Source organism: Pinus tabuliformis, chromosome 7 (assembly GCF_031772625.1).
Source record: "Pinus tabuliformis cultivar Carrire ecotype Pingquan chromosome 7, CPIR1, whole genome shotgun sequence".
NCBI lineage: Eukaryota > Viridiplantae > Streptophyta > Pinopsida > Pinales > Pinaceae > Pinus > Pinus tabuliformis.
In genome coordinates, this window is record NC_142293.1 from 1,225,051,423 (window position 1) to 1,225,057,422 (window position 6,000).

At 39.7% G+C, this 6,000-nt stretch overlaps 1 pseudogene; it reads right to left on the reverse strand.

The window, feature by feature from the left end:
* Window positions 1-5,634, reverse strand: part of LOC149251799 (3-oxoacyl-[acyl-carrier-protein] synthase II, chloroplastic-like) — a 156,515-nt pseudogene extending 150,881 nt beyond the window's left edge.
* Between the last annotated feature and the right edge of the window lie 366 nt (window positions 5,635-6,000).

A 6,000-nucleotide genomic window follows, 5' to 3' on the forward strand; every position in this document is an offset into this window, starting at 1 on the left:
GTAGCTCATCGGTCCTCACGTCTGGAATACCAAGAGTGAGACCCTTGATCTGATCCTGCAACACTGCAAGGGTCTCGGATACATCCAGGTTGCGAAGAATGGCCCTCCCTACAGCCTCTCCTACTGGAACGGCAGCTGCTGCTCTCAGGTGTACTGCTGGTCGCATTGGCCCGCTATCTGCATAAGCATGAGTTTTGATTAGTCCTGATAAATATTTAAAAACACAAGAACATTATAAAAACAATAAAATGAGATATGGTCAGACATTTTCACCTATAACATCCCACTGCTTGCCAGCCGACAGCACCAAATCTGGGTCACCCCAAAAGTCCATCACAACATATGGATACTCGACATAAGCCATCTGCTGACGGATGAACCACTCAAATAAAGCATCAGAGAATGAAACCTATGATTGAACAGCATGTCTGGCCATAAGGTCGACCCATCTCTGCATCCGTGGCTCAGTCGGTGGTGGTAGGCCAAGTGAGATGTATTGGGGCTGCATTAGTGGGATCCTCTCCAAGGCGAAAGTGGTCAGAATAGAATCATAGCCAAAGTTCTTAGATCTTCCATTGTTCACCTTGGTAGGCTATTCATTAATCACTGGAAGTACTGCATCACACCAGTTGAATACCTTGGGTTCGAGGCATTCCAAGACGTACTGCATATAGGACCTGTTGGCCAAGTGAAGGGCCGCGCTACCAGCCAATCTAGAAAAGGTCAATAAAATAGTCCTCAAGGACTGGTCTGTGACATCTTGGATGCTGATCTTGCCGTCCCTGCTCAGCTGAGATCCTTCTCTACAGTATCAGCGAATATAATCCCTCACAGATTCACCCCACGGGCAGAACCTGATAATGAGAGAGGGGTGGCACGCCTCGATAAATTGGTCAAAAAGTAGATGTCCTCAATAGTCATGGGGATGGATTTTCCCCTTATCTGGAACAATTGGTTGGTAGGATCCCATGCATCAACGAAATATTGCAACAAGTTGATTTGTTACCTCATGCTAGACATGCAGAATAACTTGAGCAAGCCACAGTTGCGCAATGTAGTTACCGTACCCGGATCATGTAGGGTAACCATGTCCTCTTCTTCATGCTCATTTTCATGCCATGTAACAATCGTTTTTGCTCCGATGAATCTTTGAAAAGAAAACAAGAGAAGAATTAGGATCCTGATTTGGCAAAAAACAGGCAAACTTTCCATGAAAAATCAGTGCAAAGGTTTTCCTCCTTGCGCCCATTGCACCCTAGCTGTGTACTAGGTGAGATGCATCCTAACTGGCCAGTGGCCAGCCTAGGATACATCGCACCTTTCGATGTATACTAGGTGCGATGGGGGCAGAACGAAATGTTAAAACCCCAAGGGCCCAGAAAAGCAAGAAAACATGCTCAGAATTCAAAAAGGAAAGAATGCAATTGAGGAGCTCAAGTTTAGCTCCCACATGGTCCAGACAGCGCCAAAAATCATCCACAGATCTCCTGAAATCAGCTGGTGAAAATCAAGGGGGAAAACAACTCCAGAGCTCCAACAGTCACAACTCCAAATGAAATGGTAAAATGAGGGGTAAAAAACTATTTTTAAGTTACCTTTCACGTAATTTGAAGTAGGGTATTAGTTTCTTAACTCATTTTTCAAGCATATGTCCTCATTTCTAATCAGTTTGATGGAGCAATTGAATAGGTAGTACGACCGTCAAAAGAACATAGTGTTAACGTGAATCGAATATCAATGACCATTATCCCGAGTAGTTTTACGCAAAGTTCAAGCTCGTTAAAAATTAAACCTAGAAATAAGTATATGTTCCACCAGAGTTTAAGCTCATTAAAAAATGAACCCACTTCCACTAAATAACTATTGTGAATGCTTTATCATCAGCTTCTTGAGCCTTGGTCATGTTCTTACTATCACCTCCACTCTGTTTTAGCTGATTATTTGCCTCCATTTTATTGTTTACCCCTTTTGAGGAACAATTACGATGAGTGATTCTGTTAGCCATCTTCTTAACATTGTCGTGATTGGAAAGTTCCAACTCTCACCTGGAACTAGCTGCTACCCAAAATATCACTCGTTCCTCAAAAACGAGTCTCCTTTAAGCTCTTTTCATCTGACTCGTAAAACATGAAAAGATTGCCGAGAAATTGGCCTCTCCAGCTCGTTAAAGTGATTGGAAGTGCCATCCCTCCTCTAGATTTTAATATTTTTGGACCTGAGGGATTATTACACAAAAATATCGAGTGTTTTTCTTGTTCGGCTCGTTAAAACTATCGAAAAGTCATCCCTTTCACATTGTTTTATACTTTTTTGGACTTAAGGGATTATACTACGAAAAAGGAATATTGGAGTCTTCCTTTCCATCTCTTTTTAGACTCTCCAAAATTGAAAAGAACCGAGTTATCCTTGTCGTTAAACTCATTAAAACAATAGCAAAAAACTTGTCCATTCAGACAAGAACGAGTTTCCCTGTCGATAAGCTCGTTAAAACATAGCGACAGGTTTGCCCGAAGGGAAAATTATAGAACAAGCATATGTTATCCTCCTCAAGCTTGACAAAAATAAAGAGCTAATGGTCAGAAATGACTGGGGAAAATTGGGAAGAAAACTTAAAGAAGCTTTATTGGTAGCAGGTCACTCTTGAACATGACACTTTCACTCCATCACCATGATTGAGTCGGGTTGGGTTATTCCGTTCACCAGTCATATCACCATTGGTCCACCGTACCACCCACTTTTGGGGTTAATGCTACCAATCCATTTCAGTGTCGCCGATATGTTCAAGAGAAGTCGCTTAGAGAATTCACCTACTTAGCTTGTGTCTCATCCGTTGCAATACCTTCACACTTCATTCTTTCATGACCGCCACCCTGAAGCTTGTATCATCAGATCGTTTTCACCTCTACAAAATCATTTGCTTCGTTCCATGTCATAGATGTGGGATCCATCAATGCCCTCCTACAATGGGTCACTTCTTGTCGACATCAGCTCATTATCCAAGAAGCCGACCTAGGAAAAATCCTTTTAGTACTTTGAAGCTTGCATGCCTCAATGGCAAGTTTCTCACTTCCAGCGACAGGTTTACATTAATGGCCTTCGACCGAAAGAGTTTGCATGGTGTTCGACATTGACTCATGGATTCACACCAAGCGAATTATACTGCAGTACCTTGAGGGTCATCATCATCATCGGTGATTCCTCTCGCGCCTGTTAACAGCTTACATCATTGGCTGGTAATCAGGCGATGTCCTTCCATGCTTGACATCAAAACATCTTTTTCACATGGATCAACTTGTACTTTTGGGTGAAGATTGAACGAGTTTTGAAGACCTCAGATCTAGTTTCATCCATTCGGGCTACGATATATTCAGGAAAATAAATACATCAAATGTACATCATTGCTGCATAGATAATCATCCAAACTAAGGGATGATGGCTCTACCAGAATCATCAGTCTGCACACAGACAGTTGTCTGTCCTATGTACATGAAAATAAATTTATCAAGCTGAGCATGGGAATGCCTGCCTCAGCCAGATCATGAAAATATTATGAATATAATGTATTGTATTGTATCTTATTATAGGTCACTTTCCAGTCTGAAAAACCTCAGATCCTCATTATAAAGCATTTTACTCGACATCAAAAGATTTACGGCCTCATGCTTTAGGGGGCAACTATTATAGACATATTTGGGAACTTCAACCCCAATCACATATGTCCTTAAACCAAGGGGTTGTAATTCCCTAAAAGTGTTGTTTCATACCCTAAAGGAGCAAGGTCAGTTGATTACATAATCTCCCAGAAGTTCTCCATGAAAAACCACTAAGAATTGGTCAAAACAGGACCATACAGACTACCCAGAGCAAAGGGTGTGATGCATCTCACCTGCCACATGCAAAAAGTGTGATGCATACTAGAAAGCCCTTTTGTAGGGTGCGATGAGCGAGAGCAGACAAATGGCACAAGCAGTTTGCTAGGTGGAGACCCTGAGAATCTTCTAGAAACTATTCATTTGACACTTGCCTCCCTGAATTTTCCCAAGGACGAGTAAGAGATCATGAAATCTCCAAGTGGAACCAAGAACTATCAGAGATATGACACTAATCAAAATCCCAGAAGCTGACTCACCCCCCTGCAAATATCTATATATGGATCCCTCATCCTGGAGATCCAGATATTGGAATTTGGTAACTTGCAAAGAGGTGCTGTTGGTTTATCTTTGAAGGCATTGTTGGGTGATCTTGCCTTGTATGAGGTGAAGAGGGCTTTCAAGCTTGGAGGATGGCACTGGGTCAGACCAAGTGGTTGTAATCCTCTCTTCTACTACTTTCATCAATAAAGCTATTTGAGTTTTCCTCCATATTCTTGTGTATCTCTGAATATTGTGTTGATATATGCATTTGTATGGTCAATATATATCTGATCCTATATTGTTTACAGTGATAGATCTCTATGCTTTGATGGTATTATGTTGTTGTGACTCTACAGGTGCTCTTTGAAGCGGAACAAGTAAGGAAGCAGTGGCGAGATTCTGTCAAAGGGGAAAGGAAACAAGCAAGGAGCCAAGCAAAAGACTGAGGTTGGTACTCTCTGCTTCTTTCTCATCTCTCTCTCATAAAGGAAAAACAAGTGACTTTAGTTTGTTTGTTTCTAAGATAGCTACCCATCTTAGTGGGATTAGCAGTTATGAATAGACACTAGATTTCCCAGTAACAAGCATGAGCTATTTAAGAAAAAATGACAATAGTGGGTTCAATAATAAATCCCAAGTGAACTTACCAATTGGAATAATTGTAGCATCAGAGCCACCAGAGAGCATGACATCTTATTCATGGAATGATTTGAAAATAATTAGGTAAAACCCCATGCAAGGAAATTAATATATTTTTTGCAAAAACAAATGTAGTGAATTGAAAAGGTCGAAGAACTTACAGCTTGACCCTGCAAAATATGATTTGCAGCACTTATGATGCAAAAATTGAAATCTAAGAGACTAGAATCACTGGAGGAGGCTAGAACCACTATAAACACTTGGGATTATGTTAAGTCTCAATTATTGGATAGGAAACAAACAAATCTGAAGAGTAAATAATTCGTCCTGTATAATACTCCAAAGATAATCTTGAAAGGCATCATAGTAAGAGAAAACAAGCTGCAATTTCAAAGAAGCATTGCATCAAGTAGTTTTGTCAAAGAAGAAAGGTAAATCACTAGGGCTAAAAAATCTTATGAGTAGACTTATCTCAGAAAATGTAGGATATCCAATATACGATGTCAAATTATTTTGGGTGAAGAATCCAGGAAATCAAGAAGCAGTTTATAGTTCTAAGATCAACGCTCACCTCTCCTTAGAAATGTTCAAGTATCTTTATTCACATCACTTTGCAATTTTTCAGATAAAATTATAACCAAAACCTGTGTTGGCACTGGGCTGCGGTTATCTTTGGTTATGGTTCCTTCCTCTAGGCTAAAAAAGGTTTACTCCCATATGATTTCGTGTTGATTTCATATTTGTTGCTTGAAATTTGGATTTGACTTTGATGTGATGATAGGTTAAATTTACATCTTAAAAAGAAAAAAACCAAAACCATAGATCCAATTCCCAAAACGAGAAAAAGGAAGTGCTTACCCATCCAGACAATAGTTACATATTACAACTGTATTCACCATTTCAAAACGAAAATTAACCAAAAGTAGTCCACAAGCCTAGTGGATGCCCAAGTGATTCATACACTTTGGACAAGATTGGCCCCATTTCCATGGATGGATTATATTCAACAATATTGTAACTAAAACTTCACAAGTATATCGTGTTATAGTTCACCTCATATACAGTGGTGTTAGTAGATCATATATATGTCTTTCTTAATGTATATCAAAACGTGGTTTAAAAATTAAATCATTATCCAATACTATGAGTTCAGGTAGTCACATTGAAAAAAAAGAATAAAACATGGCACACACTTATAAAAATTCAAGGAAATATTTACCCAGTACCA